This window comes from Callospermophilus lateralis, chromosome 13 (assembly GCF_048772815.1).
Source record: "Callospermophilus lateralis isolate mCalLat2 chromosome 13, mCalLat2.hap1, whole genome shotgun sequence".
Taxonomy (NCBI): Eukaryota; Metazoa; Chordata; class Mammalia; order Rodentia; family Sciuridae; genus Callospermophilus; species Callospermophilus lateralis.
This window is the reverse complement of record NC_135317.1, coordinates 66,420,479-66,448,385: the sequence shown is the minus strand read 5'-3', so window position 1 is coordinate 66,448,385 and position 27,907 is coordinate 66,420,479.

Genomic DNA, 27,907 nt, shown 5'->3' with positions numbered 1-27,907 from the left:
ATGACAAAACAGAAGCCTCAAATGACAAGCCCCACAGGGAGACTTAATGTTAAAAAAAAAAAAAACAAAACACCTCTCCCACCCCAGGCCCACATAAAAATGAGAAAAGTCAACTAAAATAATATTTACTTGAACTACAGTCCTGAGAAATAGTCCAGTGAGTGCCCAGTGGTGTAATTTGTCCTGTCTGTACACAAAGAGTTTTGAAACAAGATGATACACATATAAACAACAACAATGAAGAGGTTAATTCAATCCAACATACAAATATTTTACCAATTGGGATATTTTGTATTTCAAGTGACAGAAATGCAACCCTGGCTTTAGGTAAGTCTTCATGCAGAGGCTCACGTGAGGTTTCTGTCTGCTCTGGTTCCTTCTGTCCTACCTCCATATCAACTTCATCCTTATTCTCTATATAGAAGCAAGGTGTTCCCATGCGACAGCAAGACAATTTCCAGGAAAGAAGTGAAGGCTTATTCCATCAATAGCTGAAAATATGCCCAGGTCCTGGCTCCTGAATAGGGGCCTAAATAGGGTCATATGGTCATTCCTAATTGTTCTAGAGGAACAGGGTGCACTTATTGGCCCAGGGCCACAGAAATCTCTTTATGGCATCAAGAATGGCATCAATCCCAGGAAAGTCTTGAAGTATCTTCCAGGGATGGTTTCTCAGAACAAAGCTGAGGTAATATTTTACCAAGAGTTGTGAGGGGGGGTACTATATGACCAAAACCAGAGATGGAAGCAGGTATAACGGATTTAAGGAATGGTTGATTAAATTAGATAATGCTACTCTAAAAGTTGTCTGTAAAATGTGGTAATCAATTAGCCTGTATCCATGCTTTATCACCAGAAGCTTATGATATTAAGCACATGTGATTGAATAGCATTTTAAAAATTTTGTACGTAAGAATAAAGGTACAATCCTAAACACCGTAGGCCAATACCACAAATGAAGCTAAAGTTAAACAAACTTGTTAAACTGACAATTTTACTTACAAATAAAATTTATTATGAAAGAACTATAAAAATGAATTCATACTTTTTGTTAGAAATGACTTCAGAGCCTTAGGTTTTTATCTATTTATTTATTAAAGTATTTTAGAATTAAGATTCTGATTCTTTGGCATGGTTTAGAAATATACTCCTTGGAGGAATGAAAGGGAAAAAATTATATTTTGTAATCTCTCCCACACAGTCTTGATTTTCCTCTGATAAAAGAAAAGACATACCTAGAGAGGAGACTGTAGGATTCCCTGTCTTTATTCTGTGTAAATCAAGAGAAAACATTCTTCTGCTGGTTTTTGACAAGCCCAGTTGTAGAATACCACAAGTGAGATAATTTAGGTGATTAATGATCGTGATGATGGCTTTTGTGTTTTACAGGTAGAAGTGAACCACATGTCCTGAATCTGGAGAAAAACACCAATTTTTTAGCAGTCTGAGACTTTTTGTGTGTGTGTGTGTGTGTGTGCTGGGGATTGAACCCAGGGCCTTGTGCATGTAAGGTAAGCACTCTACCTACTGAGCTACATCTCCAGCTCAGATTCTTGCTTGGTCACTTACATCTACTACTAGTATTTATAGTGGTTTAGAAATAGTCCCATAAATTCTTTAATACCCCCAACCCTCTAAAATATTGGTAACTAATTCCCATCTCCTGGAATGAATTAAGACTGACTGGATTCATGACTCACTTTTAACAAATGGAGTATGGAAGACGTGATGATGTCTGACTTAGGTCATAGAAAGGCATTGCGATTTCCTTTCTCTCCCCTTTTAGTCTCTATTAGCTTTCCATTCCTGTGACAAAGTACCTGAGTAAAGAAACTTATAAGGAGGAAAGATTTATTTCATTTCAGTTTTAGAAATTTTAGTCTGTGGTCACTTGGCTCTATTGTTCTCAGTCTATGGTGACATGGAACATCATGGCAGGGAGCTCATGGTAGAACAAAGCTGCTCACCTCATGGCATCCTAAAAGCAGAGAGGAGAGCTTGCTTTTATAACAAAGCCCCTCCCTGCAAGCCCATTAAGCTATAAATACTTAAATGGATTAATTTATCCATTTGGCCAGATCCCTCATGATCCAATCTCCTCTCAAATGTCCTACCTCTGAACATTGCTACATTGGGGACCAAGCCTTCAATACATGAGTCTTTGAGGGAACATTTAAGATCCAAACCAGAACACTTTGCTACTTCCCATGTCATGAGGACACTCAAGTACCCCATGAAGAGGTCTTTGCATTAAGGAACAAAACTCTTCTGACTGTAGCCACCTAGGGACTGAGACTTCCAGCCTCAGTGACTGAGCCATTTGGAGGCAGACCCTCCAGCCCCAGTTAATCCTTTGTTTGACTGCAACCTCAGTCTATCTCTTAAATTCACCCTCTGTGAAACCCTAAACTGAAACCACCTAGTGAAGCTGTTTCAACATTCAGGATCCTCAGAAAACATGAGATAATAAATATTTGTTGTTTAAAGCCATTAATTTGGGGCATAATTTTTTATGCAGCAGTAGATAATGAATTCAGGATCCAACCTCATTTCCCATTGCTCATCAAGATGCAAACTCTCCTGACATGTATCAACCAATAAATTAGTTAATCAATCAGTCAACCAATTGAGTATGCATTTACTACTTCTTCCAGGCCCAGCATAATCTCACACTTAACCTCAGCACCTCCCTTATCTCCTGCTGTTGTCCATACTAATTCTATCTGAACTCTTCTCTTCTTTAAATTTCTGGTTTTCTAGTTGGTAACATATAGTTTAGCACAGAATTTTTCTTTAATTGACTTACATGTGTTATATTTGGCAATTTTTTTCTAAAGAACTTGGGTCTTCACATGTTAAATTATTTTAAAATGTACTTTTGGGCTTAATAAGGTTTGATTAATTGAAGCAGCAAAGGATGCCTTGAAAGTGCTTGACTTCCAGTGGCTGTGTTTGATTTGGAGCAAGTGCTATAGTGTGGTTATAGCCAGGAAGCAGTCTGGCTCATATCTACCTTTCCACCTTACCCTTGCCCAAAGCAGGGGGGCAACAAACTTTTTCTATAAATGATCAGAGAATAAACATTTTGGCTTTGCTGGCAACGTGAAAGTACTCAAGTTTGCTGTGATAACATGATGGTTGTGACAGATAATAAGTAAAATAATGGATATGGCTGTGTTCCAATAAAACTGTATTTACAAAAGCAAGTTGCAAGCCAGTTTTGGCCCGTGGGTGATAGTGTGTGGATTCATGCTCTAGGGTGATATTTTCTAACACTCTTAAAAGTAGCAAAAGAGTCAACTGGGGAGCTGGGGTTGTGGCTCAGTGGTAGAACACTTGCCTAGCATGTGTGAGGCAGTGGGTTCACTCCTCAGCATCCACATAAAAATAAGAAAATGAAATAAAGATATTGTGTCCATGTACAACTAAAAAAAAAAAATTCTTTTTAAAAGATCAACTGGAAAGCTTGTTTTGAGCACTCCTACCTGACTTGTATTGGAAAAAAGCACAGCTGACAATCCTTATTTTCTAACAAATTTGGAAACCCTGAAAAAAAAAAAAAGAATCAAACTTACTGTTTTCCTGTACCAAGGGCTGTTTTCACAGAGATATGAGGCAGGCATCAAAAGCCTATTTCTGATGACTTTGATTTCTGTGAAGATGCAAGGCCACAGATTTCACTAAGGACTGTTCGTTTTCTCCCCCACACACAGCTATGTTTCTTATGGTAGGAAAGAGAGACAATGAGCAAAACGATACTTTCCTATTTCATTAAGGGAAAATTAATGTCATAAGAAAAGCTTCTGGACTTTCCACTGGGCTCTTCAACTTTAAAAATACAGTCATCTCAATTACTGTTCTGCATGATGTATAATTTTCTTGAAAAGTTAGTTTCTTCACAAGATTAAGATTTTGAAGGTACAGAATTTAGATACATAACACGAAATAGATGGAGAACAGAAAAACTTAAATCTGACCAAAGTCTGACCAAAGAGGTGACCTGTAGTGCTGTGCTACGAAATGTCAATTGTGTGATTTAGTTATTAAAAACAAAATCACAATGGCAAGTTTTGCTTGGGTTTCCTACCTGCAATCTCGTCCAATCTAGTGAGCTTTACATCACTCTAACTAGATTTCCTCTCCTTTTCTTTTTTGCAGGGACTGATTTTGTTTTATAACTTCAGTAACCCTGATCAAAATAGGGACACTAACCCTATCAATGAGCTATAATTCTCCCAACAAATTGCTGGGGAGAACCATCCTAGATATAGATATGGATAGAACATGGTTTAGTTTCTTAACTTTGGTGATACTGACTGTTTAAACTGCAAAAATACTTTGTTATAATTGAGGCTGTCCTATGCATTATAGGATGTTTAGTAGCATCCCTAACCTCTGTCTATTAGATGCCAGTCACACCCTCAAATTATGTCAATCAAAAATGTTTCCAGACACTGTCAAATGTACGTGGGGCTGGGGCCAGAGTCAGGGCCAAGGCCAGGACGCAAGATTGCCTCAGGTTGAAAATCATTGATAAAGAAAGCAAGAATGTATCCCAAGCAAAGTGGAGAATAGGAACAGTTTTTCAGTCATCCTATACAAAGATCCTGCCCTCAAATATCTTCCTGAAATAGATAAGCAAAAGAAGGGCTCATTCACACTCTAATTATTGATTCTTCTCTTAACATATGTGAACACCAGCAGTAATACTCGCCTATCCTGGGACAACTGCACAGGGAACAAATGTTTCAAGAACACCTGGGACCATCATCTGTGGGATCGCTCAGTAACGATTTTATAACACCCAGATGTTAGAAAAACCATGTGCACACACTGACCCAGGCTCGCTGCATTTTAACAAGTCTGCACCCAGAGAATTCAAGGGAAAATCAAGAACTAGGCAGTATGCACCATCTGGTGTTTTAAAAAATATACACTGTAAGCCCAATTAAGAACTATTTAGACTATTTATGAATGAGCTTATTTTGAATAAAAGAGAAGCCAAAATAAATGAACTGGATGGGAATTTTCTCTTGAGTTTCCTAGTAAATTATTTTATGGGGTAATGGGATTTTAGAATACGACTTAAGACACTGTTCTGGAGTGAATTGTGCTGCTCGCCCCACTCCCCTCCATTCATATGTTGAAGTGCTGATCCCAGTACTTCAGAATGTGTTTGGATACAAAGTCTTTAAATGATGTCTTTATGGTAGGGCCCTAATTCAATATGACTTTTTTCCTTACCAGAAGAGGAGCTTTTGGACATGGATAATATGCACAAACACAGAGGAAAGACAACATTAGAACACAGTAAGTGTAAGAAGTTAGCTATCTGAAAGACAAGGAAAGAGGTATCAGAAGAAACCAAACTGCTGACAACTTGATCTGAGAACTACAGCCTTTGTTGTGACAAAATAAATTTTTGTTCTTTAAATCACCAGTCTATGGTTTTTTGTTATGGTATCATCAGAAAACTAATATAGAATTACACATAGTGCTGAGCATGTAATAGAATCACAACAATTGGTCTTAGTTATTGATATAATTATTATCTCATCAGTATTAATTTCAATTAATTTCTAAAAGCATTTACTGAGGGTCTGCTGTGTCTCAGACTTATTGCTCTATGCTGAGGATACCAAGGTATGTCGGTGTCTTCACTACAGTAGGTGAGATCAGGTAAACCATTTTAGAAAATAAGGTACAAAATAACTCATTTAAAATACTAAATGAGGTAAGTGCTATTAGAGAAGTGCAGGCCCACTACCCATTATCTACAATGTCTATGTCTAAAACTGGAAGTTTATTTTTTTCATAACTTCTTGGAGAGCAAAACTTGACCTAAACTGAACTCATTTGATGGCAAGACTTGACCTCAAGCTATTAATGTCTGACTTGATCCCACTGGGTATGAATATTTTATGGTTCCATTTGATTGGTTGTTTCTTTGCAGCTCTTCAAGAAGTTCTGACTGCACAGTAACCTGCCATTCCATCCGGCTTCCCTTATTTCCCTGTCTCTCGGCTCCCTCCCCCAATGCCCTGGAATTTCATCTCAACCATAAAGCAACTAAACTTGGATACCTGTCTCAATCTCTGCTTTCTAAGAGGCCAAGTCAAAGATAATTGCTACTACATTTTTAAAAACCACACCTAGAGGATGGGATTTGAGAGCGAGATTTCCAACTTGTCTGAAAGCAATAGGGAGCCCAGTGTGAGTGGCGGGTAGGATTAACCCAGGTAAGCACCAGCATCACTGTAGACACACCTGTGGTTAACTGAGATCAGTATAAATAGAAGGGAGTGTGCTGAGAAATCAATTAGCTCAGGCACTTAATGTTATGGGAGGAGTTCCAACTAAAAAGACTGGGGAGGGCAACATTTTGATGGAGTTGGAAACTTGCAAAATAAAGAAAAAAATAGGGCTGGGGTTGTAGCTCAGTGGAAGAGCTGAAAGAGTGCTTGCCTAGCACATGTGAGGCACTGAGTTCGATCCTCAGCACCGCATAAAATAAATAAATAAAATAAAGGTATCATGTCCATTTACAACAACAACAACAATAATAATAGGTTCAAGATAGTTAGTTGTTACATAGGCACAGGCTACATGCCACAAAGTCTTTATGAAAAACTTCAAAGAGACAAGAGTCTCATTCAGCTATGGGGCAGATTTGAGTTCTAAAGTAGCAGAATTACAGAAGACTAAAGGTAAACAGCCTTGGCAGGTCTCCTATGACAAAGCCTTGCCTCTTATAGAGGAAAAGTGAGACCCTAAGACCTCCTATGAAAACATTTAGACAAGCCTGAGAATATTGAGTCCCAAGATCCCCTTAATCACCTGCCAGCAGAAACAGACTCTTTCTTTTTGTTGGAAAAAAAAAATAGCCTCCCTTTTCCTGGAGACCATGCAATGGCCTCATTTGAAGTAGTTCCCTTGTAATATGATGTTACGATCCTCAAGACCCACCCACTGTATTTGTCATTTCCTCTAGGCTGATGAACAGTCATGTCTCAGCATCCCCAAGCAGAAAGTGTAGGCTCTTTTCTGGGAAGAAACAGCCTACATGCCAAAGAAATTAAAGGAATCAAAGGAACACATGTGAAAAGTAGAGGACTGTACCTTGAGGGTTAGATCAGAGAGGGGAAGGAAGAATATAAGGTTAAGTAGGAAAGAATTAACTGACATGAGGGCATTCCACTATGCTGCAGGGTTCAGCGTCTTGAAAAGACATTGGCACTTGACCTAATGGTTTACCAAGAGAGCCTCTTGAAGCCTTACCTCTAAGATGGCCTATATCTAAGTATAAGGCTAATGTCACCACAAAGGAAAATTGTGGTGTCTCATCCAGTGGGCTGGAGATGCCAGAACTCCTTTGATAACATGGAAGTAAGGCTGGAGTATTGGGGAAGTGGACATGTTGGATAAGTTTGTAAGACCTGAGAGTTCACCACCTACATTCTCTGAGAGATAGGAAAGAATGTACCAGTTGTGGGAGGTTAGGGTACCAGAGTTTCTGAAAAGCTCACTTTTAATTATTCTCTGTAGGCCAAGTTCACCAGTAAGAAATACTACCATAAAACTGGTAACATTAAATGACATAGTAGAACGGCAAAGGCCAGCTGACCACTGTTATTCCTCAGCGACTTCATGCAATTACCATAACGGTACCCAGGCCAGAGTGCTGATATACAGGGACTATGGTAATCTCAGGGGGAAAGTAGAAAGACAGCTCACAAGGTGTTACTCAGTTTGCATAATAACAAATTCAAGAGCTAAGCAGAAGGCTAATGTCACTGCAAAGAAAAATCCTTGTGTCTCATTCAGTTTCCAAAATTAACTCAGTTTACTGATGGAGCCCATTGATTGAAGAGAAGGTCAGGCACCCCAGAAGAAGTTTTCAAATGCTAGCACAAGCATAAACAATAAATATATTTAAATTTTTTTTTTCCACAATGGGATCTGCAGTCATTTACTGATAAGTCTAAGCAGAGAGGAATGCCCAAATATTTTAAGGACTTTCTAAAGAGGAGACTAAGCTGTCTCTGACCCCATCATATTTGCAGTGCCTCTGTGGTTTTTTTGGTTAGAGTAGGGACTTGGGAAACCAGGTGATAAATAGAAACATGGTCAAGTCCATTTTGCATTGGTGCCAATAATTTCCCATTCCCATTCTGTGCTTTCCAAACGTATAACTGGACCAATTAAACAAAATGACTATCAGAATTCTCATATTCATTCCCTGACACTGGAATAAAGGTCAATATTATGGGAAAATGACCAAGCAGAAATCCTTAAAACTTCCCTCTCTGGGCCTAGCCCAAGTTAAAATAGTAAATCAGAATCAAAATCACATTCCTGAAGTAGTGATGGACATTAGTAATATAATTAATACTGACAGGATACAGGCATCATGGGGTCTCTTCTACCCATTTGAGTCACTTGTTTTGTCTCTGCAACACCTAACGGATCTTAACAGATGATAGTGAACTCAGGTGGTAGACTCGGTTGCAATTAATTGTGCCCAGATATGATTATCATTTAAGAAGCCAAATGCAGATCTTGCACTTGGTGTTTAGGTATTGTTTTGACAAATTCCTTTTTCTAAAAAATATGAAGGATCAAAAGCAGTTTCTCTTTGCATGACAAGGACAGGAGTATGTCTTTATTATCTTGCTCCTAAGAAATGATAATTGCCCTACTTTTTTACTTGATATCATTCATTCGATCATCTTGACATTGTATGAAAGATCACACTGGTCCACTCTAATGACATCACACTAACTGGTTTTGAGTAGCTAGAATTAATAAGCATGTGTTACGGTTTGTCCTTTAAAGGTTTATATGCTGGAAGCTTGGTCCCCAATGTAACAGTATGAGAAGTGATAACATTTTTAAGAGGAGGGGACTTGTGGGATGTAGTCCATCAGAAGGCACTACCTTTAAAAGGGATTAATGCTCATCTCACAGGAGTAGATTAGACCTGGCAAGACTGGGTAGTTACCATGAGAGGGGGATTTATAAAGCAAGGATGCCTCACATGTTTGACATCTTTGGCATGTGCCACTCATTATTCTCACGTTGCTTCTGCCATGTTATGATGTAGCATGAGCCCTTTCCAGATGTGGCTGCCTGAGCTTGAACTTGTCAGTCTCCAAAACCATAGCCAAAATAAGACTTTTCTCCTTATAAAATATTCATCCTGAAGTATTTTATACCAGCAACACAAAATGAACGAGGGCAGTATGTGATAGTCTGCATGGCACAGGATGGGTGAAAATCAACAACACTCATGAACCTTCACTGGTGAAGATTTTGCGAGTTTAGTGGAGTTGCACATGCTGGGATTTTATCTCTGGATTAAAGAATGAATTGTTGTACCTCATTCCTTCTACCATTAAGAAAGCAGCTCAATACCTTCTAGATTCCTTTAAATTCTGAAAGCAGTAGTATACCATGTTTGGAAACCCCTTTATGAAACAATCTAGAAATTTCAGTTTCGAATGAAGCTCAGAGCAGGAGAGAACTCTACAGTGGGTTGAGCAAGAGTATCTGATGCTTGGAGCACATTAGCAAGTACCATGGTGCTAGAATTTCTATGGTGGGTAAGATTGCCATATGCCATTTCTGCCATGCCCCAGAGGACATTCATAGCTCAGAATCTGCAGGGTGTGGCAGAGTGCCATCTCACATTTGTAAAAGTACCCCTCTTTTACTACTTACCCATATAGTAGACACTGAGCATCTTACCTTGGGGCTCAAATAACTCTTCAATGGGAGGCTACACATCATAAAGTGAGTATGACTGGATTCACCTAATTATAAAGTTGAGCAGAAAGAGAATTTGTTCATTACAGGATAAAAGTGATACACTCAGGACAAAGCTTGAGCAGATCCAGAAATCAAAAGAAAATCATGTGGACAGGCAGCATCTGCTTCCCTCATTACCTACCTGTGCTGTTCTACAAAGGCACTTCCCTGACCTCACTGGAGGTGATGTGTGTGTATGTGTGGTGTGGTGGAGACTTTCCTTTGATCATCCCACAGAAAGGGAAAAAGACATAAGCCTAGTTTATAGATGGATTGGTATAACATTGGCTGCTGTTTCCCAGTCTTTCTAAGGGAGTCCTGAGGAAAGAAGAAGAGGGAAATTCTCCCAGCAGGCAGAGCTTTGAGAAGTACACTTGCCATATAGTTGTTAAGGAGGGAGATGGTCTGAAGTCTGAAGTCTGCACTCATTCCTAGGCAGGAACAGACGGTTGGTCCAAATAGTCATATCCTGAAGATGACACTGAAAGATCAGTGACAAGGGGACTAGAGAAGGAGTCTGTAATTATACACATAGGAGTGGGCCCAAATCATAATCCTATCATGAGATTAATTTCCACCAAAGAACATTCACCGTAATAGATTCTCAATATCTTGCCAGATGGACAGAGTAATCCTCCCTAGTGATGTTAGGCAGCCTTTCTTCATGGTCCCCTCAGTATCATGTAGCAATGAACAGAGTGGTCATGGTGGCAAAAATGGAGACTATGCTGGGCTCAGTGTGTCAATGTGTTTTGTCACTGTGATCAAAACAATTGAGAAAAAGATCATAAGGGAGGAAAGATTTATTTTGGCTCACAGCATCAGAAGTTTAAGTCTATGGGCGTCTGGCTCCATTGCTACAGACCTGTGATGAGGCAGATCATCATGGCGGAGAGGGTGTGGTAGGGTGGAACTGCTCACTTCATGACAAGAAAGCAGAGAAGAAGGGGTCATGGACAAGAAAACCCTTCCAGGACATGCCTCCAGTGACCTACTTCCTCCCACTAGGTCCTACCTCCTGAAGTTTCCACCACCTTCCCAAAATGCCTGCAGTTATGAATCCATCCATGGGCTAACCCATTGATGAGGTCAGAGCCCTTATGAGCCAGTCATCCCCACAAAGCCCCACTCTGAACATTGCTGCATTGAGACCAAGCCTTCAACACACGATCCTTTAGGGAACAATCCAGATCCAAACTACAAAACTCCAGTATGGGCTGTCTCTCATGATGACTGATCCAACTTCTGACACTGCTCAGTTCCCAATGTGCTAAGGGCATACCATGGAGCTAAGCCCCTCATATAGTACCATTGACTGACGAGCCACCTGGTAATAGGTCAATTCCAATAGGCCCCTCTATCTTGAAAAGGCTAAAATTCGTCAGGACTCAAACTGATTTGTAAGGAATTATGTGTTTTCCTTCCCTTCTCTTACTCCTTTACCATCCAGACACTGAAACAATCTAAGGGCTTACAGAATTCTTTAGCCTTTGATATGATAAACCATACACATAATATAGCCTCAGATTAAAGGACTGCTTTTGAAACAAAGATGTGACAGTGGGCTCACGATCATAAGATCCACTGGTTTTACCATGTATCTCATCATCCAAAGGCAGCTGCGGAAGGCTTGGCTAAGCATGCAGTTGGGAGACATCTTGAAGGGTTGGGTGTTGTCTCTCAGTGTGCACTGAACCAAAGACAAATGAAAAGTTAAATTAAAATAAAGTTATGCTTTGGGCCATTTGGACACATTTGCACCCTGTCAGTCTGTGCACAGTTCCCATACTACAATTGGATCTCCATTGTGTGTGTGTGTGTGTGTGTGTGTGCACGCCACACACACATGTGCATAAATAAGGCCCTTCATTTCTTCCTGAGAGGAGAGTCATACTCTCAGTTAGTTAATTAGTCTCCATCAATACAATAACCCATCTCAAATTCCTGATAGACCTAAGGCCTGATGGGGTGACCTGGACCTTTTTCCACAAGAAATTTGAAACATGAGTTGCCCTTCTTTATTGTGTTGCACTTGCTGTAATTGTCCATTAACAATGTTACTGGGCCTGGAAATTTAAAAAAAATTATTCTCCTGGGATCTAGACAAGCTCCTCCCTGTCTAAATGCATCGTGGAGTAGCAGATCGAGCTTCTCATGGTAATCAGGGTCAAGTACTCTTCATGATAATCAGCTACAATTATTCCAACAACTCCTGCTGGTGTGCTGGTATGAGATGGCCAAAGTGGCCAAGTGTAGTCAAAGCTTCCACTTCAGAGGGATTCTGAGAGCTTCCTCTGAGCTCAGTGTTCCATTTCTGACAACCAGGCCTACAGCCTGGGAGAGTCCAAGACTGTGCACAGACTGAAAGGGTGCAAATGTGTCCAAGTGGCCCAAAGCATAACTTTATTTTAATTTAACTTTTCATTTGTTGTTTTTAGTTATATATGACAGTAGAATGCATTTTGACATATCATACGTACATGGAGTATAACTTCCCATTTTTGTGGAGATATCCTGGTGGGGGATTCTTGTGTGGATATAGTAAAGTTATGTCCGATTCATTCTACCGTCTTTCCCATTCTCCCCCTCCCTTACTAGCACTTTGCCCTAATTCGGTGACCCCCCACCCCCACCCCCTGCCATTGTGAGTCAGCATCTGCATTTCTGAGAGAACAGTTTGCCTTTGGTTTTTTTGGGGGGATTGTCTTATATCACATAGCATGATAGTCTCCAGTTCCATCCATTTACTGGCAAATGCCATAATTTCATTTTTATTTATGGCTGAGTAATATTCCATTGTGTACATGTATCACATTCCTTTACCCATTCATCTGTTGAAAGGCATCTAGGCTGGTTTCGTAGCTTAGTTATTGTGAATTGAGCTGCTGTAAACATTGTTGTGGCCATGTCACTATAGTATTCTGATTTTAAGTCTTTTGAGTGAGACACCTGGGTCAAATAGTGGTTCCATTCCAAGTTTTCTAAGGAATCTCCATAATCCTTTCCATAGTGGTTTCACCAATTTGTAGTCCCACCAGCAACCAAAGCATAACTTTATTAAGCTATATTATTTGCTCAGATTCTCTCAAGCTCACTGTCTTCTAGAACCTTAGCTATTTGCTCTATCTGAGCTCTTACTTAATCTTAATCTCTGGCTATGCAACCTGAGCCCCAACAACTAAAGAGGCAGAATTTCCCATTTCTCTTCTTTACAGATGGGATGAAACACCACCCCATATGGCAAAGAATCTAGCTTCCCCAGCAGCTATCAAAGGGGCCCAATTATATGCTCCAGAAGTGTGAGGTAGCTAGTTCCATATAAGATGAAATGATGAATGGGAGGAGGAAGTGAGGAGGATTCAAGGCCACAGGTTCCTTCTCTCTTGAGGGAACTTATTATAGGCATGCTTTCTCTATAGCCTAATGGAATACACCATACGCAGCCTGGTCAGTGGTATAATTGAGCTTACTCTCAAAGGCTTTTCAAGAGCCAACTGAATGTACTTCTTCCTGACTCTGCATCCAGTGATGTCACCTTGGTAGCTTAAAATCAGCCATGGAAAATGTATTTACACCATGGAGACTGGCAAACACCGCACTCTCTGGAGAGCTGGTTTTAAAATATTTACTCTGTAAACCATTGAACTTAAAGGACACCCCTGCTGAGTGACTGGCTGTGCCTATTCATGGCTCATCAGGAAGCAATGGCTATAACTCACTACCCATCCTTCTGTGGCTACCCATCCTTCTCATCCTCATTCTCCTTTTTCTTTTTACTCTCCCTACCATTGTGTATCACTTCCCAAATAAAGAATCGACAATATCCGCTTCAGCCTCTCTTCACCAGAAAACCTGGGGGTTATAGGAGTAAAAAGACTTGGGATCTTCATTGACACTGGAAAACTCGGGATGTTGTGGAATCCATGTACATGCTGTGGGAATTTTTTCTAGTAACATAGATCCCATTGGTCGGAAAAATGAAGAAGAGACTTGGTGGGATGTTTTTAGGTTCAAATAAGTGAGAAATGGTTCAGTCTGAAAAGACTCTAGAAAGCTGGCTTGTCTTTAGTTGAGATGGTTTGTCTGGATTTAAAGGTCCTTTAAGAAGTAAATATAGGAGAAGGCAAAGGACTGAGAGATCAGAGCCAAAACACACAAGAAGAATTGATGAGGACAAAAAGCACATACAATAAACACAAAAGAGAAACAACAAACTTCTTGAAAACAAAGTTTTCTGAATTTTTTTCCCAAAGAGATATCAAAATAAATATTTAATTTCATGTATATTAGCCTAAGGTTTCCTCTTATACTTATTCTCCTCTAGCTACTATAGTGTTCTTGCTGATCAAGTGTTTGGAAGACTATGCCTAGATGTTGATATTGACGTGGCGTTTGCCCTCACTTATACCAGTTTGCAACTCATGTATCACCTGTAGTGAGCTCTCTACAATAGTCCACATTTTTTTTTCTGTTCTGCATCCAGATTTTTTTTTCTTCATAACCTTTATCACAATCTGGCATTATTATTTGTTACCTTTCTTCCTGAGTAGAATACATACCTCCTGAGGGCAAAGACACTATCTGTTTTGAATCCCTGTCACTTATAATAGTATTGAGCACATAGCAAGTAGATAATTTCCTGACATTTGTAGAGTCAATTCATTATTAACCGTTAATTCATTCAAATATTCATAATTAAATAAGTATATTGAATAATTAACAATAATTACTCAACCAAAGATCCTGTGTGTGCCTAGCTGTCTGCTAGGTTGGAAGATGATGAGGTTTAAGCATTAATTGTAACCTTTGAGGAGCTCACCATTTCATTAGGGTGAATGGTCACATGAACACATGGAGCATCAACAACCGCACTGCAGCTTTGTATGTGATGTATGTTGAATCGATCATGAACATTTGACAAGTGTTTTAAGGTTTCAAAAGAGAGAAGAACACTGCATCATAACAGCTAAACAGATAATTTGGAATAATCAGAACTGCTTGGATTGGCTTGATATAGGGAGTAAGGGATAGAAAGGAGTATTATTTTGGAATCTTTCCTATGACGTTACCCGTGCTGAATATGTTGATACCCAAACAGACAACATCTTAAAGCCCCCCAAACAGTCATTTGTCCAATTACTTTGTCTACACAACACACACACACACACACACACACCCCTCAGGTAAGAGATATAGGCATGAGTTTAAGTTAATGTTTAAGCAGCTGTGTGTAATATTTTGAGCTCTGTTGTAAAGAGATGAATAAATATTGATTGGTTCAAGTGAAATGAGGAAGACAGTTCCAGTGCTGGACTAGGTCTGTGTACTCTTTAGGAAGAGAAAAAGAAGATGGATTCTGTTTGTCAGGGACTGACTGATGTCCAGTTCAATGTTCTCATTTGGTGTCAGCCTCCAATAAAAATGAGGCCAGTTGATTTATTTGAGTATTTTTTTTCCCCTCTGGCTATTTGACAAAAAGCCCATTTAAATTGCCCTCATCAATTGTACACTTTTATCCTGTTTTCAATTCTTATTTGTGCTGTCTTCTCAACACTGGTTTAAATTTTCCATGTTTTAACTCCAGTTTTTTGAATCCAGAATTGGATGCACTCAAAGACTATTTCTATTTATTTGTCTTTTTTTAAATTGTCATAATGTTTGTATTTTTTATGGGGTACAATATTGTAATTCAATACATGCATATAATGTTTAAATATCAAATCAGGATAAGTAGCATTTTTATTTCCTCAAGTACTATCATTTCTATGTGTTGAGAACTTTCACAGACTTCTCCTCTAGTTATTTTGAAGTGTATAATTAATTGTTGTAGTCTATATTTTTCCTATTGTTCTAAATAAAATTAAAGCTGCTTTCTCCTCTAACTGTGCTTTACCCTCTCACCTTACCCTCCCCTCTCCCTTGCTGGCCTTAAGTGACTTTAATTCTACTCCCTACTTCTATGTGATCAGTTTGTTTAGCTTCCACAAATGAGTGAAAACATAAGATATGTCTCTCTGTGCCTGCCTTATTCCACTTCACACAATGTCTTCCAATTCCATCCATGTTGCCACTAATGATAGGATTTCATCATGTTAAAGGCTGAATAATATTCCATCTTGTATACATACAAAAATATTTTCTTATCCATTCATATTGAATGGACATCTCAGGTATTCCATATCTTGGCTATTATGTACAGTGCTGTGACAAACATTTCCTTAAGATGTATCCCAGTAGTGGGATCCCAGTAGTGGGATCCCAGCAGTGAGATCCCAGCAGTGGGATCGGCAGATCATTTGGTAGTTCTACTTTTGGAGGAATCTCTACAGGGTTTTCCATAATGATGTTCTAACTTAAATTCCCACCAACAATGGATAAGAATCCCCTTTTCTCCACATCTTCACCAGCACTCATTGTCTTCTGTGATTTTGATCACATCTATTCTTACTGGAGAAAGGTGATAACTCATTATAGTTTCTTGACTTGTAAAACTACTACATTTAAAATATCCAACATCTTCACCCCAAAACTTTGATTACCAATTCCTGAGAGCTTCAGCAGGAGTCACTGATTTGTTTAAAGCCAGATTTTCTTTCAGAGCCTATGGTAGGATCCTGTCTTTACCAGAAGCTCCTGGAGGAGCAATGTTGTTCTTAGTGACCTCAGAACCCAAGAGGATAGAAAGGATCTTTATTCCTAAAGGAATAAGGAATAAGCTTTTTCTAAGTCGTAAATATCTGGTAACTCTAACCTGGACACTTGGGTAACACTGATTCAGACCTCAGGAGTTTTGCATTAGTTTTTTTTTTTTCCTACAGAAAAGGAAGATGTATTTAGCTCTAACTAATGGTTACTAAGGCCCCTCTGGAAATTGTTCAGTGGATAAGGCCAATTACTTCTTTTAGTTTAGGAAAGTGTTCTAAGTTTATTTGATAAGCAGTTTCCAAAAGTTTGATAAGAAGAGTAGTTCCAAAAGAAATTAGGAGCCAAGTAAGCCAAACACGCATGTCATGGTAAACTTTACTCATGGGAGAGAAGCTAAACAAGTTATTACTGTCAAAAGACTTCAAGGAGCTTTTCCCCAGCACTACAGGAGGAAGAATAGACAGAAGAATAGATACGCATTGAATGTTGAGTGCAACAAAAATATACGAATGGACAGATCTGAAAATCTTAGAGAGTTTTGCTACTCATTGGTTAAAGTACAAACATTTGTGAAAAACCTAGATTTAGAGCAGAATGATTTGTCAATGTATATTCCAGAGTGATGTAATTCCACTGCTATATTTGCTAAAAAAAAAAAATGTTCCTATTTGAGCCCAGAAGGATTGATGTTGCTTTCTTGGTAATATACCAAGAAACAGTCTGATGTCTTTTAAAACAAAGCAATACAACACTCTAAATGTACAAGCAACATTGCTCCAGGAAACACATTTGTCTGTCAAAGCCAAATAGTAATCTTAATTTAATGAACATCTTTAGCTTGCTGAGTCCATCGGGAAATGGAAGAGTCTTTAGGGAAAGCCTGAAAATGAACTATACCAATTTGCCAGGCAGCTTTTTATTTAGGGTGAAATTGAACTGCCAGGACTACTTGACCAAAAGATTTAAGGGTTCTCTCGAAACTAAGTCTACTATCCAAGATTACCCCTTAGATGTTGAGGGAAGAGAAAACAGTCATTTATATATTAAAGACAACTGCCCTGCTCTCAGAAAATTTTCTTGTATCTTTGTGACTTAAGATTGCCTCATGATCTACTTGGTTCATAGAAAAAAACTCCTATGTACAATCAAAAAGAAACAATATTAGATTCATTCACTCATCCATTTCAGCCATTTCTTCATCTACTATTATTATTATTATTATCATCAACATCATCATCATCATCATCATCATCATCATCTACCATGTCATTTGGATGCTCCAGGGATAGAAGCTTATGCGATTTTGCCATGAGACTAGGGCTATATTAATTCTATGAACCTAGGACTATAGAAATAGAGAAGAAAAATCCTTAAATCTACCAGAGGTACAGGAAATGTTTGACAGATGGCCCTTCATAGGGCCCTTTTATACAGAATTACATTCCATCAGGAAAAATCAGGAAAATTTAAAACAACAAGTATTCCCTGGAATATCTTGTTTTTCATGGTAATGGCAGCCATGGGGCTCACCAAGTAGACCTTAGTCAGGAGCCTGCGTCAAGCTGCGTGCCATTATTTAGACAGCCCTCTGGACCTCTTAGGTACCAGCAGCATCTTTTCTCCTTCTGAAGTCCTTTCACTAGCAGCTGTTGGTCTCCGTGAGGGAGGGAATTCCTTCTTTCAAAACCATGTCAAGCTGTACCCACTCACATTAGGAAGACAGTTTTGCAGCCAGCTGTCTTGGACTCTTCTCCATTCCTTCTCTCCCTGGACAGGTTTTTACTGCTCTCTAAGACTTGACATCTCATTTTCTATCACCCTTTCCAGTTGTTGCTAGCCCTCCCTTTTGTCTTAAAACTTTTATAATAGGAGTAGTACCCTTTCTTTCCCCCCTTATTTGGCATATGTGAGATCTGTATTTTTCTTATTGTTTAATAGGACTGACTACTGGGGAGACACACATGCAAGAATATGTTAAGATTTACCTGTTTTTTATTTTTTTTTTCTCCCAGGGCTTGTAAGCTGGTATGTTTCTCATATTATGACAAATTCTCAAAACAGCAACTAAGGCTACTGGACAGGACCTCAAATCATAATCTTCTCTCAACTGGAAGCTTCATACTTGAAGGTTTATTTCTTCCAGATATCCTGATAAATCATCTGTAGCATATTGTGGAATGTGGATGGTTATGGTAATTGGCAGTTGCGACGTATTGGGAAAAATTATGTAACATGAACAGACATAGAAACTATATAAATCGTTAGGAAAATTTCTTCCGGGAAATTGGACTTGTGATATTTTATTGCCTGCTCCCAAGATGCCAGTAGGCATCATGAGATCAATAAAACTTCCTAAGATTCAATGAGCCAAACTGGTCTCTCTCTTCACTACATTACCCTGGATCCCAGGGAGGCCGTGGTGCTGAGCAGGGGTCCTGGTAGCTCTAACTGCCATTTACTTAAAATAACAAGTGATCTGTGAACATTCTTATTCAAGAAGAGGAAAGCAGTGAGAAGCAGAATTAAGGAACAGGATTTGCTTCTTTAATACCTACTGTATTAGTTTCCTGGGGTTGCTGTAACATATCACCATAAACTTGGCAGCTTAGAGCAACAGAAATTTATTCTCCTATAGGTCTGGAGTCCAGAATCTGAAGGAGGCTCTAGGGAAGAATCGTTTCTTTGGCTCTTCTGGTTTCTACTATTTGGGGCATTCTTTGTGGTTGTATCCCTCCAGTTTCTGCCTCTGTGGTCCTATTTCCTCCTTCTTTTCTGTTCACGTCTTCAGTGTCTTCCTAAAGGTGTTGTCATTGGAATTAGCACCCACCTAGGTAGACCGAGATTATTTCATATCAAGATCCTTCACTTTAGTATATCTGCAAAGATATTTTCCCTAAAAAGGGTAACATTTGCAGGTTCCAGGGATGTAGATAAGGACAGATCTTTCTGGTGGAGGGGGACATTATTAAACCTACTTATCAGGTTCTACTCCCAGGCATTTTACATGTATTGTTTTAACTTTGAATTTTAGAAATCTGCATTCTAGGTTTAGTTCTGCCACCAGCAAGTTTTATTACACTGGAAAATTCATTTTACCTGTTTGGATCACAGTTTTCCTCACTTGCATAATCAAAGAATCAGATTAGATGATGTCTAGTGTTTTCTGCAAACCTTATATTTCGTGCTTCTAGAGAGAGGCCAGAATCTTTCCATGAAGTACATAGAGAGGAGACTCTATCCAGTAATCCACTGTAGTAACAGTGACTCCTGGAACGTGCAATTGGCCAGAAACTCCCATAGCTGCTGCTTTCCCCGAGCTGGTTAATATGTAAAATCTGAGTCCCCTCTTCAAACATCCCCAACACACACCACCATCCTGGTATGAGCTGACCATTCATATTTCGGGGTTGAATTATTTTATTCTTTTGTGCTTCTGGCAACATATATACCCACAGCAAAGTTTCCATTCTTGAAATTTATTTATTTTTTAATATTTATTTTTTTAGTTGTAGTTGGACACAATCCCTTTATTTTATTTATTTATTGTTATGTGGTGCTGAGGATTGAACCCAGGGCCTCGCACGTGCTTGGCAAGCACCCTACTGCTAAGCCACAGCCCCAGCCTCTTGAAATTCACTTCTATAGCAATATCTTAGACTATCTGTGTTGCTACAACAGGATACATGAAATTGGATGATTGAAGAATAATAGAAATTTATTTCTCACAGTCCAGGTGAGTAGGAAGTCCAAGATCCAGCCACTGACAGGTTTGGTGCCTTGGGAAAATCAGCTCTGCTTCCAAGATGGCATCACATGGCAGAAGGGATGTAACAAGCAAAGACAGTGATACCAGTGACCTAACCACTTCCCATAGCCCCCACCTTTGAATACTGCTACACTGGGGGTCAAAATGCAACATGAGTTTTTGAGAGACACAAACTATACCCATCAGCAAAAGTCTCTTTATAAATTGTTCTTCCTGTAGTGAAGAGAACAGTATCCAAAACAATGATCATGACAATGGCCACCACTAATTTCTCACTAAAGAATGGAAAAAACACAGTAGGGAAATACCCAGTTTTGATTTTAGAAGATTCCAAAGAGTTTGGTTTGTATGTGCTTATTCCCATAATTTTCCGGGTGCCGCATTAGGTATTAGAAATATAGATAAGATCTAGTTTTTTCTTTTCTGCACTCGCCAACTAAAGGCAGTAAAAACACGGCCCTATTCAAGCATTGGCTTTCACATACAGGAAGCAAAGGAAAGTTCTCATGTAAAAAAAAAAAAAAAAAAAGGTTAACAGATTGAATCAGGAATAAAACTGGAAAAGGACCAAGATGCATAGCCAATTATTGTTGGCTTTATTGCTAAATCATGATAAAATAGATGCTAGTGTACCTGCCACTGAAACCCCAGAGGGTACGGCAACTCGTGACCATCGAGGGATTAATGGTGCATTTAAATTGTTCTCACCAGAGGTTATATATGCATTGAGCCACAGTGGAGGCCAGAACTGCATGCGACCTAATGGCAAACTCCAATGTCCCCCTGCATTTTTTTCTGATGAGAGGGTTGATAACAGCCAAAGATGTTGTGGCAAATAGTCAGTTCAGGCGTCTGAACTTTAAGAAGGCCTTGGGTCCCGTGAGGCCAGCTGCCTAGGTTCTCTAAATGTTGCCTGGGGAAATCTGTTCCCTGGCCAGATGTAGGCCAGGAGCATGCACTTTGGTTCAGTGAACTCCGCCCTGCGAGGAAGGAATTAATCATCATATTAAGTAAAGCAAGGGGGGAGATTGGGAGACTCTGCTAAGTACATCGAATGTCTCCACTAAATGTCAGGGTGAGCTGTGAATTTGGCAAGCTCCTACTCAGCCCTAGTTAACATTTTTCTCAAATTCCCCAGAAGACAGTTTGGCCTCGTTGGCAGCTTGCTTGTAAGAGGCCTAGAAATACATGATCAGTTCAGCTAAGTCAGCCCCAGGAAAAGGATTCACAGTAGAATTAATGTCCAGGTTAATGTTAAGTAGATTGATAGTGACTTCTCATCTAGAAATGGAAGAAACATTGTCACACTGGAAGCAGCTTGCATCGGGGAAAGCCAGTGAGGCTCAAGTCCAGTTGTGGTGACCACAATGCATCTGGTCATCCTGAGGAATAGGCTATCTGAGGCCAAGCTCAACATGGGAAGAAGTGCCCATGGCAGCTCAGGCACAAGACAGATCAAAGAGCCGTAGGAATACCAGGAAAAAAAGTCACAGTTGTGCTGAGTGCCAACCTCAAGATGTGCCAGAGGATGTCAACGCACCGAAAAGCCTAATTATTTGGAATAATAGCTTTCCTGTGACATGTGGGAGTTGTTCAAGGACTGGGCCCTTCTCAATTTTCATAATTTCTTACTCCTAATGCCAATTTTTTTTCTCCACCGAAATGCAAGAACCTGGGAAATAATAATAATGACAATAGTTAAGTTTACAGTCTAGTGAAATTACGGATATTAATTGAATTGTCTGATACAAATACATGAAATCATAACTATGCTAATTATTAAGCAGAAGAGGTACATGAGAGAATAAGAGCATGTGACAGGGGGATTTGACAATTGTGGAGACAAAGATTGTCCTGTAAGTAGGTGACAACCGAGAAAAATTGAAGAACAAGTAGGTGCCAACTTGTGGTATCAGAGTACAAGTGACTGCCAAGGGAAGAAGAGATAGATGAGTAGCCAGAGGAACCTGTGGAGCCTGGTGTGTCTGTGTGTGTGTGTGTGTGTGTGTGTGTGTGTGTGTGAGTGTGTGTTGCTATTTTAGGTAGAAGCTTGAATTCAACCCAATGATAGAGTTGAAGTTTATTTAGACACATTATAAGCATCACCTTCATGGGCTTTGTAATTCTTCCCATGTTAAGTTGAAAAATTTATTTTCCCATTGTTGAGGAAATGACAGAGATATTCTTTCTTTGTTTTAGTGAGACTGGGCTTATCACTGACTTCACATGCTGTCCACCCAGGCCCAGGCTTACCTCTGTGCTCCTTCCCCACTCTTCTCCTTCCCACTCCTCTTCTCATTCCCTCACTTTCTAGATAGCTGGGCACACAGGTCCCTGAAAAATGTTTTCTCTGTGGTGGCATCTTCACTTCTGAGTCACTGTCACCTGAGTTATAGATAGTTCAGGGCTTTTATTTCCTCCTGAAATGGGCTACAATATTCACAAATGATTAAATACTGAAGGAATTTTTGGATCTTCTAGGTATAGAATCATGCCACTGGCAAATAGTGATAGTCTGAGTTCTTCTTTTCCTATCCATATCCCTTTAATTTCCTTCATCTGTCTAATTGCTCTGGCTAGAGTTTCAAGAACTATGTTAAATAGAAGGGGTGAAAGAGGGCATCCTTGTCTTGTTCTAGTTTTCAGAGGGAATGCTTTCAATTTTTCTCCATTTAGAATGATGTTGGGTTGTTGAGATATGTTCCTATTATCCCTAGTTTTCTAGTGTTTTGAACATAAAGGGGTGCTGTATTTTGTCTAATGTTTTTTTCTGCTTCTATTGACATGGTCATATGAAACTTATAGAATTAATAAATGAATTCAGCAAAGTAGCAGGATATAAAATCAACACCATAAATCAAAGGCATTTATGTATATCAGTGACAAATCCTCTGAAAGGGAAATGAGGAAAACTACCCCATTTACAATAGCATTAAAAAAAAATACTTGAGAATCAACTTAGCAAAAAAAAGTGAAAGATCTCCACAACAAAAACTACAGAATACTAAAGAAAGAAATTAAAGAAGACCGCAAAAGAGGGAAAGATCTCCTTTGTTCTTTGGTTGGAAGAATTAATATTGTCAAAATGACAATACTACCAAGAGCACTATACAGATTTAATGCAATTCCAATCAAAATCCCAATGACAACCATACTACTAAAAGCACTATATAGATTTAATGCAATTCCGATTAAAATCCCAATGGCATTCCTCATAGAAATAGAAAAAACAATCATGAAATTCATCTGAAAAAAATAAGAGACCCAAAATAGCTAACGCAATCCTTAGCAGGAAGAATGAAGCAGGTGGCATCACTATACCAGAACTCAAACTGTACTACAGAGCAATAGTAACAAAAACAGCATGGTATTGGCACTAAAACAGACTGGTAGACCAATGGTACAGAATAGAGGACACAGAGACTAACCCACAAAGTTACAATTATCTTATATTAGACAGACGAGCCAAAAACATGCACTGGAGAAAAGATAGACTCTTCAACAAATGGTGCTGGGAAAATTGGAAATCCATATGCAACAAAATGAAATTAAACCCCTATCTCTCACCATGCAAAAAAACTTAACTCAAAATCAATCAAGGACCTAGGAATTAAACCAGAGACTCTGCGTCTAATAGAAGAAAAAGTAAGCCCTAATCTTCATCATATGGGTTAGGCCCCAACTTTCTTAATAAGACTCCTATAGCACAAGAATTAAAACCAAGAATCAATAAATGAAATGGAATCAAACTAACAAGTTTCTTTTCAGCAAAAAAATAATCTGTGAGGTGAATAGAGATCCTACATTCTGGGAGCAAATTTTTACCCCTCACATATCAGATAGAGCACTAATCTCTAGGATATATAAAGAATTCAAAAAGTTAAGAACCAAAAAAAAAAAAGAAAAAAGAAAATATCCCAATCAACAAATGGGCCAGGGACCTGAACAGACACTTCTCAGAAGAGGGTATACAATCAGTCAACAAATGTAGGGAAAAATGCTCATCATCACTAGCAATCAGAGAAATAATACAAATCAAAACTAAGATATCATCTCACTCCAGTCAGAATGGCAGCTATTATGAAGACAAACAACAATAAGTGTTGGAGAGGATGTGGAGAAAAAGGTACACTCATACATTGCTGGTGGAACTGGAAATTGGTGCAGCTAATATGGAAAGCAGTATGGAGATTTCTTGAAAATCTGGGAATGGAATCACCATTTGACCCAGCTATCCCTCTCCTTGGACTATACTCAAAGGACTTAAAAACCGCATACTACAGGGACACAGTCATATCAATGTTTATAGCAGCACAATTCACAATAGCTAAACTGTGGAGCCCTAGATGCCCTTCAGTGAATGAATGTAAAAAAAAAAAAAGTGGCATATATACACAGTGGAATTTTACTCAGCATTCAAAGAAAATAAAATCATGGCATTTGCAGGCAAATGGATTGCGTTGGAGAAGATAATGCTAAGTGAAGTTAGCCAATCCCCAAAAACAAATGTAGAATGTTTTCTCTGATATAAGGAGGCAGACTCATAGTGGGGTAAAGAAGGGGAGCATGGAAGGATTAGATGAATTCTAGATAGCGAAGAGGGGGTGGGAGGGAAGGGGAGGGGGCAGGGGATTAGTAAGGGCGGTGGAATGTGATAGACATCATTATCCAAAATACATGTTTGAAGACTGGAATTGGGTGTCATCATACTTTATATATAAATAGATGTGAAAAATTGTGGTATATATGTGTAATAAGAATTGTAATGCAAAAAATACATGTATAAAGGCATGAATTGACATGAACATACTCTATATACAAAGATATGAAAAAATTGTACTGTGTATGTGTAATAAGAACTGTAATGCATTCCGCTGTCATGTATTTAAAAAATAAAATCAATAAAACTAAAAAAAATCCCAGTGACATTCCTCATAGAAATAGAAAAAGCAATCATGAAATTCATTTGGAAGAATAAGAGACCCAGAATACCCAAAGCAATCCTTAGCAAAAAGAGTGAAGCAGGTGACATCATTATACCAGACCTTAAACTATACTACAGAGTAATAGTAACAAAAACAGCATAGTATTGGCACCAAAATAGACTTGTAGACCAATGGTAAAGAATAGCATACACAAAGACAGACCCACATAAATACCATTTTCTCATACTAGACAAAGCCACCAAAAAACATATATTGGAGAAAAGATAGCCTCTTCAACAAATGGTACTGGGAAAACTGGAAATTCATATGCAGCAAAGTGAAATTAAGTCCCTATAGCTCACCATGCACAAAACTCAACTTGAAGTGGATCAAGGACCTAGGAATTAAATCTGAGACTCTGTGCATAATAGAAAAAAAATCTTTATCTTGTTGGATTAGGCCCCAACTTCCTTAACAAGACTCCTATAGGGAAATAAATAAATGCAAGAATCAATAAATGGATGGATTCACACTGAAAAGCTTTTTCTCAGCAAAAGAAATAACCAATGAGATGAAGAGAGAAAATTCAGAATGGGAGCAAATTTTTACCACAGGCACATCAGAGCACTAATCTCTAGGATATATAAAGAACTCAAAAAACTTAACACCAAAAACCAAATAGCCTAATCAACAAATGGGCTAAGGAACTGAATAGACTCTTCTCAGAAGATGATATACAATAGATCAACAAATATATGAAAAAATGTTCAACATCTTTAGCAATTAGAAAAATGCAAATCAAAACTACTCAAAGATTTCATCTCAATCCAGTCAGAATGGCAGCTATTAAGAATACAAACAACAATAAGTGTTGGTGAAGATGTGGGGGTAAAGGCACACTCATACATGGCTGGTGGGATTGCAAATTGGTGCAGCCAATATGGAAAGCAGTATGGAGATTCCTTCGAAAATTTGACCCAGTCCTCAGTTTATACACAAAGGACTAAAACACAGCAAACTACAGTGATGCAGCCACATCTATATTTATAGCAGCACAATTTACAGTAGCTAAATTGGGAAACCAAACTAGGTGCCCTTCAATAGATGAATGGATAAAGAAACTGTGGTATATACACATAATGGAGTAGTACTCAGCATTAAAAGGGAATGGAATCGTGGCATTTGCAGGTAAATGGATGGAGCTGGAGAATATCATGCTAACTGAAGTAGGCCAATCCCAAAACCAAAGGTCTAATAATGTCTTCTCTGATATGTGGATGCTGATCCATAATGGGGTGGGAGGGAGCATGTGAAGAATGGAGGAACTTTAGATAGAACAAAGGGGAGGGAGTGAAAGAGAGGGGTATGGATGGTGGTAAGAAAGATGGTGGAATAAAATGGACATTGTTACCCTAAGTACATGTATGAAGACACCAGTGGTGTGACTCTCTGTGTGTACATACAGAGACATGAAAAATTGTATTCTGTATGTGTACTATGAATTGAAATGCATTCTGCTGTCATGTATAACTAATTAGAATAAATAGATAGATAGGTAGATAGATAGATAGATAGATAGATAGATAATTGAACAAATGTTCCATTAGCAGACAAATGATCTTGCCAGGCGCAGTGTCACACACCTGTAATCCCAGCGGCTGGGGAGACTGAGACAGGAAGATCAAGAGTTCAGAGCCAGCCTCAGCAACAGCGAGGCACTGAGTAACTCAGTGACACCATGTCTCTAAATAAAATACAAAATAGAGCTAGGGAGGTTGCTCAGTGTTGGGGTGTCCCTGAGTTCAATTCCCATTCCTGAAAAAAAAGGCAAATGATCTCTAGGAAGAGATATTCTTTGCAAATAATATCAATTAGTTGGTGACATCGCCATATGTACGCATGTATGTATTTATTTCTTTTTTGAGAAACAGCCCAGATAGGATCATTGCTCAATACTCTGATGGCTAAAATATATAATTAATTCTGTAAAATATACATACTTTAAAAAATGTTTCTTAAATTGAAGATAGAGTCTTACCAATTGATCTTCTAAAAAAATTTTTTCCACTTGGTACTTTGTATATTTAGCCTTATAAAAAGTTTTCTCAATGGGTACCAACATGCTAGATACTAAGTGAGTAAAGATTAGTATCAAAAATTCATAAGACAGAACCTGCTCTATGTAAGGGCTTATAATCAAGGCAAAGAAGAAAAATCTCGGCTTATTTATTCATAAATATTTTAAGCATTTATTGCATGCTATTGATGAACAAGAAAAATACACTCCCTGCATTTGCAGATTAGAATCTATATACTCAGAAAAAGACAAAAATTATCAACCATAACCATCAGTCAACTAGAACACTTCATGAACACAGAACCAAAATACTAGTATTCTGACATTGACACTATATAGGCAATTTACCAATTTAATCTATTTACAATAGAATCCCTCAAAACACAGGATTCCAACCATTTAGGTAGTTTTACAACCAGGATATGACTTTCAGAATATCCAGCACAAATCATTCAACATGCATCTTATCAGTGTTAAGGAAATGCAGGTGTTCTACCAACAGGAATCTTCTTATTTATGTCTCTTCTTTACAATAACTACATACTACATTAACATCTTATTAAAGATGAATTAACAAGATTGTTGTAAATTATATTGTGCACTCCTTTCCTATCTTGAAACCCTAATTCCCAGTGTAACTGTATTTTCAGATAGGGCCTTTTAGGAGTTAATTAAAGTTAAATGAGG